Raw genomic sequence first — 13,526 nt, forward strand, 5'->3', positions numbered from 1 at the left:
TCGCGCGCTTTATAGCGGAGCTGGAGCCGGGGGCGGGTCCGGGTGGCCGCGTTTGAAGGCGGAGAGCCAATGAGGCGGCTGCGTTCACGTTGAAAGGTCCGTCCACAACTGCGCTCCCAGCCAATGGCCGCGCCCGGCTGGTTATCGGGATTTACAATCTGTTTGAGGGATGGCGTTACAAATGGAAACAAATGTGTGTCTTTTATGGGTAAAATGTGGGATTCCAGCTGTCCATGGCTTGGGGACTCTGCAGGTGTAGATTGCCTGGGGACAGTCAAGGGGTGGTGAATGCCTGGGTATGCGCTGTGAGAATGTGTGTGGGATGAATAGGATGAATGGCTAATGATAATTAGGCTACAACAGCGCCCTACATTTGCCTCCCCCCAATTGTTGACAGCACTGCAGATGTGGATGACAATAGTACACTGAAGTTAGAGAAGTGATTAGAAGCGCCAAACAATTCCGGTGAATCTTTCATTTTTATTGAAATTAATTTGCTTTAAGAATGTGACGTAATTTTTTGTGTGACCTGTTCGGAATGCAATATTTATTCAATTACCAAATCACAACATTGGGACATAACAATATTAGGATTTGCGGATAGTTTGTTGATCGTTTCACAATCTACGTCAGGCAAATATGCGTCTTTGGGCAAAACAAAGCTTTTCAAAGTTCTTCACGCTCTTTTCTCGGAGCGCACAGTCCCGGTCGTGAGCTGCAGCTTCACGGATTCCTTCACATGTTCCCGCAGTGTGTGCTCGTCCTGGTGCGCGCACTCAGATCGCATCGCTCTGTTCCGAATCTTCCCCTCGGTTTGTCCAAACAAGCCCGAGCAGACTGGCAGGCGCCAGCGCGGTGACGTCACCCATTCATCCAAACCTTGACGCCTGTCAGCCTGGCGCCGCTCGGGCGGTCTCCATGGAGACGTCAAACAAGAGCCTTCACACTCCGCACCACTCCTCCATTCACCTGCGTGGCGCGCGGACCCCTGAGAACAAACCGGCCCCGGAGCTTTGTCGACAATTTATCACCTTTAAAGCAGCGGGATGAGATTACCGCCCTGCGCACCTGCAGAGCAACCGCTGTCAGCCGCTTGAGAGCGGGGAGCCTGAGGAGGAGGAGGAGGGAGCCTCGGCTTTATGTTGTTTCCGCATTTTAAAGCTCAGTAACTGTTGCATTCCTTCACTTTCGCTACTGTGCGTCTCTGCGGTTACCAAAAATATGACATTACATTAATAATGTTTGCTTTCCTCGTGATGACTAATACGCTTATGTAGAGCTGATAAAATAAGAAAAAAAAAATGTTTTGCAATATAATAATGCAGAAAATGTAGAGTAACATAAAAGTATGTAAGTAAGCAGTTACGTCACTACAAGAATGTTACACATTCAAATGCTCATCTAGCATAAATTAGTCCATTATCAGTATTGTTTGATTATATTATTGAAGATCAATGAGATAAAAATGGTGATTAAATGGTAAAAGCATCCCAACTTCCAAGAACTTTTTCACACTATGATGTGCTTATAAATTGAGCTTTATTTCATGCATCTGCAACAAGATGCATTTTTGTTTCCAGGAACCACAGTTAATTTGTGCACAGACTGGAGCCTTGCAGGCTTTAACCGCGTCATACGATCCCTTGCGTCATCTTGAAGGAATTAACACAAGCTTGTTTTTATCACATTTTCAGCCTAAATTGTGTTTGCTGCAGTCCCCGCGACCTCAGCGCTGCTGTCATGCCACTAAGTTAACTACCGCCGCTGCTGTTTCTTCCAGCCATAGCAGTAGCCTGTAAAAACTTTTTTTTTAAACTCTTTCTTTTTCCTTTTTTTCTGCCCTCTGTCCTAGGTCGCAGCTGACGGGGCGGAGGGAGGGCCGGGTGGGCAGAACAATGGGAGTGCGGTGCAGGGATTGTGGGAGAGAATCTAGGCTGGAGCCACACTGTCTGGAGCGCCCCTCCACTCCCCTCATCCAGCTTTTGTTCAGCTGCAAAAGCTATCAGCACTTCCTACTGACACCAACAATAACTCCACACAGCTGGGCCCTTTTTAGCCTGTTTACAGCACATCAAGGAGACAGAGACGGAGGGAAGACAGAGGGAAGAGGCAGAGGAGGGGAGGGAAAAGTGAAACATATTAGCTCCTGATTTGAAGTGACAGGGTGGCAGTGCCCTCTCTTAGCTCCCATTGCCTCCGTCGTCGCCCACGCAGCATTCACTTCCCCGTGGACTCGTTATGCGCGAGTTGATTATCACTTGGCCGTCTTTGTGTGGGACGAGCCACCGTTTGCGTGCATGCTCGTAACTCCCTGCGTCCGTCAAGCGGCAGAAGACGACGGGGTCCTCTTTATTTTGTCAGGGCGCTGTGTGCGTAGCTCTAATTGCGGCAGCGCATGAACCATTTCCCAGAAGCGTGTTTTTTTTGGGGGGGGATAAATTGTTCTATTTGGTGGAGGGGAAACATATTAGCCGCACACGCCCTCTTTATCGCTACAGCAAATAGCTCCACCAAAGCACAGCAAAGGAAGCCACGCGGGGAGATGTGGGTACAGGAATACACTCACAGGAAATAGGACATTCCAGCAACGCTTTCACACTTTTGCTGCTGTTATTATTGCTGCGGGGACAATGCGCCGCGGCTCCTACTACTTCCTGTTACATGAAAGGGACCAACTCACAATAAGCAGAATAAATGGTTTCTTAGATAGAGGATTTTACGCCGGTACGATTGTTAAGACAGACTGTTAAAAAAAGGAATTTGATTACGAGAAGAGTAACACACAACGCAGGTTGTCAACATTTTTTACTCTTTCTCTTTCTCTCTCTCTCTCTCTCTCTCTCTCACACACACACACACACACACGCACACACACACACACACACACGCACGCACACACGTACACAGAGGCCATCTCCTCGCAGCTGTGGGATTAGTTTCCAGTTCCCAGTCAGGCTCTTCCTGTTTGCTTGATAATGATCACACCTGTGTGCAGGTGTGTGGAGAGGCTCATATGGACCGGGAGGGGTGTATGTGTGTGTGTGTGTGTGTGTGTGTGTGTGTGTGTGTGTGTGTGTGTGTGTGTGTGTGTGTGTGTGTGTGTGTGTGCAGTTTCGGATACAAATAGATACAAAAAGTTTCACTACGCTACCATCTGCCTTCAGCTGACTGATGACTGACTTATGGCATCCAAGACCCATCAGTCACACAAAGGGAGGAAGTGTGTAGCGTTGAGTATCAGTGCTCCTCAACCGGCTGTGTTATGTATGTTTCCCTCTAGATTCCTGCCTTGCTGTGGCTTGGCACCTCCCTGGGCAGCCCGGCCTCTGTAATGACTGAGGACCCGTGGCTGGGAGTCACTTCCTGTGGGAGTCTTGGTTCAGAGATGTGTCATCAGCGGTGCAGACTGACTGGAGCTCGGGTGTTTTTTTTCTGCGTCGCCGGCGACAGACTGGGTGGGAGGATGGATGCCCTTCCCTGAGAGCCAGGGGCACGTTACAGCAACATCAGCGCCGTCTGACTGTTGGTGTGTGTGGCGAGGCCTCCCACAGATCCTTGAAGCCCCACAGGTGCCTCCTGCTCCGTGTCCTTGGCCCCCGGAGAACTCGCAGGGACAGCCTGCTCCCTCCCTATCTCTTACCCTCACTTGTGTACATGTGCATATGTGTGTTAGTGTGTGCATTGAGCAGGCCCACAGCTCACTCCCTCCCTTACACCCCTGTGGTCATCTCCCTCCGCCTGGTTCCCACACACACTATCAAAGGCCTTTAATGGCTTCTAATTAGCTCCCCATCTGCTGGTGACAGCGCACTGGTGGCATGCTAAAGCACCCATTGAGAGCATAGGCATTGTGCTCTGGAATACTTTCCACTCCAGTGGCAATTGCCTAGAGAGAGAGCTTTAGCTGGGGGTGGCGGTGGGGTGCTGGGGTGGGTCTGGGTGAGGAAGGGGTGAGAATAAGGAGGGGGGGGGGGGATGCTGGTGGTGCTCGCTGTAGTCATGGGGCTTGGGGGAGGGCAGGGGTGGAGGGACACACAATGGGAGACAGTGTTACGGCTTGTTGCAAATCTAATAACGCCCGAGTCCCTTTTCCGTCCGCTGGTCATCACCCCCCGCCCCCCACCCCCAGACACACACTCACCACCAGCAACTATTTCACAGTCCCACCTCACCCCGCTCTCGACTCCGTCCACCCAAGCAGCGGTTCGCCGCTGACGTCGCACAGTGGACGCGCGGGTGAGTTCGCGCGAGTCTGCGACTTGATGAAGCGCTCCATTGTCTCGAGGAGCCCTACGGCCGGAGCTCACCTCCCGGACCCAACAATGGACGCACCTCTATAGAAACTGTAAATGTACCCTAATGAGGCCTGTTCATTAGCAGGAGCTGTCAGCGGGTCAATGCTGCCTGTGTGTCGGGTCGTCGAAGGCCTTCTCCTGTTGGCGACTTCCAGCAGAGCCCAGGTCCACTGGTAGCAGAAGGGGAGACCAGCTGTTCCCAGCTGGCTACCAAAGGATGCCTATGGGGGACAGGCCTGATTGCTGCTGGCCAGCTGCCCCCCCCCCCCCCCCCCCCCCCCCCCCCCCCTCATCGCTGGAGTTGGTGGAGGGAGAACAAACAAATAACTGCCTCTAGGAAACCTGGAGATCAGCTCCATTATTTTTCTCACTATTCAGTGTTTGCTGTTCTGCCCCCCAGACACTCCTGGCAAAATGAATGTGGGAATTTTAAAACACAATAAATAGAATATATTTTGTATATTTCTAGCTACATTCCATTGATGAAGTGCTAATAGGAGCCTGGTTGAAGGCGGGAATTCACTCTGGTGTTTTTAAGGTCCCATGGCAACTGAATGCACCACTTTGAAATGACCAGTAAGATCACCCCTATGTGAAGCCACATGTTTGTGTGTGAGATGAATGGTCTGTCACCTGACCTCTTTCTCCATCCCACACACACAAATCCCCACATCGCCACAGCTGCACAGAGGCGTCCAGTCAGCACGGCCATGGGACATGAGAGCCAAAGCCCAAAGATGGAGCACGGACAGTGGCAGCTGGGGAGCTGACAAAGCCCCATTCAGAGGACCCGGGCCTGGGGACAATGGCCGGGCCAGGCTGAGCTCTCTCCTCCACTCTTCCACGCAAAGATTAATACTTCAGATGGGCTTCCCGGTGGCAGGCAGGGCTAAAAGGAGAGCCCTCCTGTTTGTCGCTGGGCATTGTGCAAGTCGCCTGAGAACCAACCTCTTGGATGGGCTTGACAAATGAGAGCTGCCATTGACAGTGAACAGATTGGAACTGCCACTTTTGTTTTGATTGTGCACCGGGTATAATCAAGTTATTTAGGCCTCGGGGAGTTTTTGTTTCTCTCTCCTGATGCTCTTGACACCAAAGTCCCACCTTAACAGTCTCCGCTGGCCCAGCTGTGATCTGAGCCGACTCGGGTTTCTCCTCCTGCTTGTTGTTTCTATTTATCAAAGCTGCATTGAGGGTCCAAAGGCAAGAGGAAGTTAATTTCCCTGGGTGTGGGAATCTGGCTATCTATTCATGTGGCCCACAGAAGGCAGCGCAGGTGCAACAGGTGTAGGTGTGTTATTCCTGTCTCAGTCAATAGAGCTACACTGCGGCGTTATTGTAATGTTTTTCTATGCAGATGTCCCTGTGCACCTGACCTGAATAACGTGTGAAGCGAAAAAAGCAGCTCAGCCCGGGCTCGGCGGTAATCAGAGCCCCTGGAAGGTACGGATGCGGGGTAAACACAAGCAGCTCAGGTGTAGCAGTCACGCCGCCACCCACCCCACCCTGCTGCTTTCTGTGACCCAGCGAGAGCAGCACAGGTGTTTAGCCCCCAGCAAAGCAGCATTTCAGGTTAAACTGTAGGAACGCTGCCCCACCTTCTCACCGGGAACTAGATGTGGCCGCAGAGTACATAGCGTCACACACCTGCACACCTGCGCTTCCAATGTGTGTGTGTGTGTGTGTGTGTGTGTGTGTGTGTGTGTGTGTGTGTGTGTGTGTGTGTGTGTGTGTGTGTGTGTGTGTGTCTGTGTCTGTGTGTCTGTGCGTGCTGCTGCGATCACATCACATGATTTCACAACAGGCAAATTTCGACCACAGACTCTCATCAGAAAAGAAGGCACACATTCAGAAGGTGTTTTCGTTTGGACCGGGCATTTTTAGCCCCGTACTCAGGGATAAACCTGTGCTTTTATGGGCTTTTTATGTGGCTGCAGTGAATCTGATCCGTGCTCGTCTGTCCTGCCCGTGTCTGGTGTGCGTCCAGCCGTTCTCACCAAAGAGCAACGCACCGCTCCAACGGCCGCTCTGCTTGCTCTCCTGCCATCCAGCATCCAGCCTGGCCCCCGTCACCCTCTCATCCACCCCCCGTGTCTTTATGCTGCCAGTGTTCTCAACCGCCCGGCGGAGATCCTCCTCTGGTTCCCATGTAGCACTGATAGACGCACAGCCAAGACAAGCGCCCTGCTTTTCAGCCAGGGCCCACTTCCAGGAATGTGCTTGTGTGAACCTTGAATGCAGCAGAAGGTGCCCTACTTTTAAACTTCATTCTTGTCACTGGGATTGTTTCAGGGGGGGTTTAACAAAAGGGGAAAGAGCCTGTGTGTGGGTCAGCAGGGGTGTGTGAGTGCGTGTGTGTGTGTGTGTGTGTGTGTGTGTGTGTGTGTGTGTGTGTGTGTGTGTGTGTGTGTGTGTGCGTGTGTGTGTGTGTGTGCATCTAGGTTACACATGGGTGCATGTGTTCGCGTGCGTGCCTGGGTTTATGCAACCCTGTGTATGTGTGTGTGTGCACGTGAGGGGAGGGCTGCAGGATTATAAAGAGGAAGTGAATGGGAAGTACACACTCAGTGACAAAATAAGAGGGAGACATTCCTTTGCTGTCCCCCACCGCCCTCCTCCCCCTCCCCGCTCCCTCATTCTCCCCTCGCCGTTCGCGGTGGCAGGGCCCTGGGAAAATCAAACAGGTGGTTTAGGCCTGGCAGGAAAGCTGGCTGGGCCCGGGGTGGGCAGGCCTACAGGCTGCTGGGGGCTATCAAAAGCTCTTAGGCCCAGCTTTAGGCCAGCACTCTGAATGGCCTCAAGCTTCATTATCATGTGAATTCTGGGAACTGCCCCGGGCCCCCAGTAACACCAGTGAGCTGCCCATATGGCGCTCGCTTGGCAACTAGGGAGACCCGGCAGCCCCTCCCTGCTTTCCAGTGCTGCTCCTTCATTCCAGCACTCCTGATATCAAAGGAGGACAAGGAGGAGAGGGAGGCAGAGGCCCGGAGTCCCCCCGTTTCGGTGCTCTTCTGGGGGGGCTGGACCACACAGAGCCACGCTGGACCGTCCTTGGGGACCTGGGATAACTCCGCTGGCCCTCGGGTCACTACGACCAGCCAGGATCTGGTCATTGCATTTGCATTACAGACATGTTCAAAAGCTGTCAGTTTAGCATCGGAGTCCAATCTGTGACAGATAGAGATGTCTGCAGCCGCTCCGCTTCGTGATCCTAATCAGCTGTCAGGCCGAATCACAGTAAAAGCACAGTAGCAACAGATGCATTTGTGAGGGCATTGCTTTGCCAGATGGGTGGAGGCGCTGTCAGTCAGTCAGGTACATGTCGGCACATGTCAGTCACAAAAACGCTTCCAAGGTTCTGTCTTTATGTTCTCACTCACCTTTGGCATCTTGATCTCAGGATTATACATGATTCAGATGCAACAGAGGTTATAAAGGAGGATTTGAGCTCTTCATAAAGATCAGAGCTAAGCTAATAAGATACTATAGCTTTCACTGACAGGGCGGATCTCTACTGGTCAAAGCAATGATACATTTGAGCAAATCTGCTGAATGTCGGTCTTAGCAACACAGAACACAGCCAGTATCTGTTCTCCACGATCATCTGTGGCACATGTGAGTTCGCCTGCTGGGAGGCGTGCACTAGGAATTCCTGTGACATTATCGGCCCAAATGAAATCAGGCCGGGGTAAATAGCCCTGTGAGTCATCTGGGTTTCCTGGATGAAGACACCCGTGCAGAGGAGATGTCACTTAACAACAGAGCAGGAATGCTGCTCTGGCTGCTGCCGTCGGCCACCTGCGTTACAGTGCAGCGGGGGTAGGATGAGGAGGAAGTGTGTGAGCGGCGTGAGCTTTTTGTGCCACATGATCTCATGCTGATGAAGAGACTTTGGTTTAGGTGGCTCCAGCATTGTTCATTGTGATCACTGCGCGTGTGTGTGTGTGTGTGTGTGTGTGTGTGTGTGTGTGTGTGTGTGTGTGTGTGTGTGTGTGTGTGTTTGTGTGTGTGTGTGTGTGTGTGTAAATATGTGTGTGCACATGTGAGGCCGGGGGAGGTCTCGTATGGCATATGTGGATAATCTAGTCAGCTTACTTCACCACTTGCACCTGTGACAAAAAAGGCGAGGTATGAAAAACAGAGCACAACAGGGAGGGGGAGAGAGAGAGAGAGAGAGGTTGAGAAAGCACTGGAGGCAGACAGAGAACTGAAAGTGTGATCTGACTTCTGAGGAACTCTTCTGGTGATTCATGCTCTTACACATGGAGCGATTCCCTCCCTCTGCAGCTGTGCAGGCCACATGCGCAATGTGATTTCGCAACATCTCCCATGTCCTTGGAAATTCCACGCAGCCCTCTCATCCCTTCTCCCCTGTCAGTGCGCTGGCGGTGCCGTCCTGACGGAGGAGCAGGTGCACGGTTTAGTCAGTGCCTCAGTCTCTCGGGCTTGAGTCAGCCACACGGGCTTGATCAACATCCATTTGGGTCATAGTGTTTATGCTAGAAGTCTCCACAGCGCTGCTGCTGCTGCTGCTGCTGCTGCTGCTGCTGCTGCTGCTGCTGCTGCTGCTGCTGCTGCTGCTGCTGCTGCTGCTGCTGCTGCTGCTGCTGCTTTAGGTGTCGGCAGCAAGTGAGGAGAATGAAACCCCCTTCGCAGCATCGCTCTCTGTTTCCAGGGTTCCATCCACCGCGTGTCCGGTTGTGACACAGGGGAGCGTCTGTGGAATCCCACCCAGGATGATGCGTGTGCGAGCGTTCATAGGAGCATGATTCATCTCACGGCACCACCGCTGACTCCAGCTCTGTTTACAGCCGACCCAAAAACCTCACGGCACTTGGGAACAGCTCTCCATGCCGCGCTCAGTTCTCCAGTAACGTGATTGTTCCGGATAGATTAGGCGGCGTGCACGTGAGGCTTGGCATCGCCGGTGCTTCATTTTGGGGAGGCTTTGTTGTCGCTGCGTGGTAAAGCCCTTCATTGTAGAATCAAGTGTCATAAAGGCTGGATAAACAACTCTCCTGCTGAGAAATCAACTATGGCTCCCAGCATATGAGCTCAACGGGCCAAAAGAACCTGTCGAATGCACCATCACGAGGAGTTTACACTGTTTAAACCTAAACCGCCGACCTCTACACGAGATGTGGATAACGCATAAAAGCAACTTGGGGTTTTCATAGAAGGGTTCATAGTTTCCAGTTTAAGACGAAACTGAATCCTAGACAAATAGAATAAACCAATGTAGGATGAAAAATGTTGAACGTCACCACTGCTAATACAGAGCTGCATGAATTAAAGTGGATTTATTCTAAAATAAAGGCCAAACCCTGAATTTATACAGATTTAAGAAGTGTTATTTTCTCAACATTGACGTCTAATAACATCATTTATTGCTGTAAAGTTGATGTAACATCTGCAGGTTCCAACAAAATGGAGGCCAGCCTTTATTAAACATGACCCATTTGATATAGACCTACAGGATCTGCTAGGAGCTATATATTCATTGTTTCATGAGGTATTCCAGTTCTTAATCTCCTTCTTCTCCCACCCACCCACATACACATCTCTTATCCCTCTTCGCGCCAAAAGAGCCAGCAGGAGTGACTGAAAGAAAAGAGAAAGGGCCTTCGAATGGCGAGGAATGAGAGCGGAGTCGAAGGAACAAGAGTGAGTTAGAGAATCGGGAAAATGAGAGGGAGAGACAGCATGGATTCTTTTCTTTGGGGCCTTAAAGACATGTTTCCCTCAGATGTTGGCTCTTCTTCAGATGCTAATGGTTCACTCTTATTCCCAAGCTGGGCCTTAGCATAACAATGCAGTGGAAGTGAAAGAGCTAAACCTCTGCTTTCTTTGAGAAGCCAAAGCTGGGCTTTTCTTGTGGACTAATGCTCCTCTCCCTCTTTGTGCTCCCAGTGAAAGGCCTGCGGAACGCGAAGGCAAGGTGATCACAGAGTTTACTGAAAATGAGACTGAAACAACACGCGGGGGCCCGGCTGGAGCCGCGGCGGTGAGGTCATTACTGTACGCCAGGAGAGATGACCAAATATAGAGCAGCGAGCTCTCCTGTGAGCGCGACGGCGGCAGGCGCTTTGAACATTATCAGCGCTCGCTTTTGAAGCTGCGCTGAATTACGCCTTTTGGAACGCTCCATCCCAAGTGTTATGACTGCGTGTCCCGCGCTGACTCCGAAAGACGCCCCAGTCCCATCTGAAGAACGGTCGCCCGAAGAGGGACCGTGAATGAACCGTGGTCCGACCTTGGCGAGGCCCTAATAGATACTGTTGTAAGACCCCGATAGCCTCCGATAAAATGAAGAACATACAGAGTCCCGTTTTATCAGTTATCAGCGTGGGGCGGAGGAGATCAGAGGTAAAGGACACGCAGGAGGACGCAAAGGCACGTGTGTGCGGAGCCGGGCTGTTCCTCGCATGTTACTCACTTATCTGCTGAGAGCGCTTCTTCGAAATTTGGAGGGAACTTCACGGGGTGCGGTTTGAAGGCTGTTCATGACATCAACATTCAAATGACGGATCCTAAAAGAGGAGTTATGGAAACAGGAGTGTTAAGTGTGTGCAAGGAAGGAAGGAGATGATGTGAGTGAGCAGCGAGGTGTCAATGATCTGTGACCTCTGAGAAATCATCTGGTGGTCCTCAGGACTTGCAATGACAATAGCCGACTAAATACCCCCCAATTACTTGGTTTGAATCCATTAGCACCTCTGACGGTCTCCCTCTGTCTCCGACCTTGCCGCTCTCCTTCACACCTTCTTTATACGGACGGTTGCAGCCGGTCCAGGTGCATGATAGAGGAAGTTAGCACCTTCTCAGCACAGCGCTACACTCTATTTACATGCAAAACGCTGGGGCTTAGTGGGGAAATGTGTGAACACAGGTGTGTGTGTGTGTGTGTGTGTGTGTGTGTGTGTGTGTGTGTGTGTGTGTGTGTGTGTGTGTGTGTGTGTGTGTGTGTGTGTGTGTGTGTGTGTGTGTGCGTGTGTGTGAGTTGGGCGCGAGGGGGATGTTGTCACCGGAGCCTCTAATCTGTTTGTCCTGACGTCCTCTGTGTTTGCTCTGATTCTGTTTGCTCTGATTCTGCGTAATTAGACGCTCCGTGGAAACACATTTCAGTTTTCTATTGTAGGAGGACGCCGAAGGAAAGAAGCAGCCCAAAATAAGCCGCCGCGCGCAAACACAAGCCAGCATTTACTTGTGCTGAATTGAGCTTTTTGTGCTCTATCATTTATGTGTGTGTGTGTGTGTGTGTGTGTGTGTGTAGGTTGAAAGGAAGTCGGTGGTGGCACCCAGTGTCATTTGAAGCGGAGCGCCTGGCGCCACAGCATCAGGCACATCACTCCCTGGTGCCAGGCTCGTTTTTATAAGCGCTCGCTAAATGACACACAGCTGGCGGCATGGAGACAGCTGTCACTGCCATCACTACGCCCTAATCTGTCTCTCCCTCCCTCCCTCTCCACGTCTTTCCCTCTCTTTTCCTCCTCTCTCACACTCTGGTGTTCAGCTGGGCTGCCTCCCTTCCTCCTCCCTCCTCCCCCTCCCTTCAGACTCCAGACTTTGTGGAGCCGAAGCTCCGAAAACTCACTTCCTGGAGCGGGTGCTCACTTCCTTTTCTTTTTGTGGGGCTTCCTGTGTTTTCTCTACGATGGGGTCAGTCAGAGCTGACTCTCTGGGAGAGACTTCCTGATGCACAGACAGCTGGGGAGATAATTCTCTCTTTTTGCCTCCGTCAGGGTTTTTTTTTAAATCCCTGCCTCTGTGTCTACTTTAAGTCTTCTTTAACATGTGAGACGATCATTGGTTTTCCTGCAAAGCTGCAGGTTTATTTCAAAACGGTGCAGAGCAAACCTGAGCCCCCACATAAATCGTGTTCTGACACTGTTGACCTACAAAACACAGAAAACCTTACAGGCTCCATCAGATATTAAGCTGTATCTGATTTGAGTGTTACAGCGATCAGGCACAAAATAAATCACAGTGGGGAGTAATACACTGCAGCATCATCCACCATTAATTAATGATGTTCACGTCATACAGCGGCGGTGCCCTCCCCTTCTGGAAGCGAGCGGAGGAGTGCTTTGGGTCCTGGTAGCGAGCGGAGACTGGCTCTGGTTGGTACGTCTGCACCGGGGCGCCCGGGCCAGAGCCTGTGAGCAGGAGGCCTCGGCGGGTGAGTAAACACAGGCCCGCGGTGGGAAACAGGCAAGAGCACCAGGCGTGTGGGAGGCGGAGGAGAAAATTTGGTTTGACTCTAGACGCCGTTCTGTCTGAGCCCGCGGTGCTTCCCATCCTGCAGCGCGTCGCCCACCGTCCTTGAACGCATCGCTGAAGATACTGCGAGCTTTTATCTCTCGCAGCGTCTGTGTCGCCACGAGAAATAAACACCACGTTCCTGCCAGAAGCATTGGCTTCATTCATTCATCATCGCCCGCATGTGTTCACCTCATGCACTTCCATCTGACCTGGACCTCCGGTTGCAGCGGGTCCGGGGCCGGGCGTCGCGGCACGAGGCTACGGCTCATTGAGAACGAGTACGCCGCCGCACGCTGGCCTGACCGCAAGAGCCCCCTTTGAACCGAAGGGATGCGACTCCCCGCGTGCGTCAGCAGGCACCGCGCTCTGCGTGACAGACCAGAGGGTTTAGTGTGAGGCCTGTCTGTTTGTGAGGCTGCTCAAATATGTTTAAGGAAAACCTGACAGGGGCAATAAATAGCTGGACTGGATAAGTAGTGTTGTTCCACCTGAACACTCAGTCCACGGTCAAACAAGCCCCAGCGTTACCTATTGAGTGCTCAAGGTTTATGTGACCTCAGCAGCCGTCTGCATAGATAGTATCAAGGAGTTTAGGAGGTATTTGAACTGAGTTAAAACGCAGAGATGCTTCATCTGGCAGTTCCACTGGTGGAATCCACCGATCTCTGCCGGCGCTCGGGCCCCGGATCATCCGGATCACCTGGCTCGCAGGCTCGGGCCCTGGATCACCTGGATCGGGCCCCAGATCGCAGGCTGGCGCTCTGGATCCCCGGGATCCGGCCCCGGATCACAGGCTCGGGCCCTGGATCACCAGGATCGGGCCCCGGGTCGCAGGCTCGGCCGTTCCCCCGCAGCGCTGAGTGACGGGACTACGCGACCGGGCCTCTCCACGCGGCCCCCGCTTCCTGAGCCGCCCGCCGGGCGTCGCGGCCCTCGGGAGCGTCGCGCGGCAGCAGGCTAAGTACACAC

At 52.3% G+C, this 13,526-nt stretch overlaps 1 long non-coding RNA gene across 1 annotated transcript in view; it reads right to left on the minus strand.

The window, feature by feature from the left end:
• Positions 1-10,730: 10,730 nt before the first annotated feature.
• LOC114855072 (uncharacterized) overlaps positions 10,731-13,526 on the minus strand; it is a 48,062-nt gene continuing 45,266 nt past the window's right edge. Inside the window, exon 5 of the long non-coding RNA XR_003785861.3 lies at positions 10,731-10,825. This is a non-coding gene — a long non-coding RNA (uncharacterized LOC114855072). The remainder of the gene's footprint in view (positions 10,826-13,526) is intronic.

This window comes from Betta splendens, chromosome 5 (genome assembly GCF_900634795.4).
Source record: "Betta splendens chromosome 5, fBetSpl5.4, whole genome shotgun sequence".
In the NCBI taxonomy this organism is placed as follows: domain Eukaryota; kingdom Metazoa; phylum Chordata; class Actinopteri; order Anabantiformes; family Osphronemidae; genus Betta; species Betta splendens.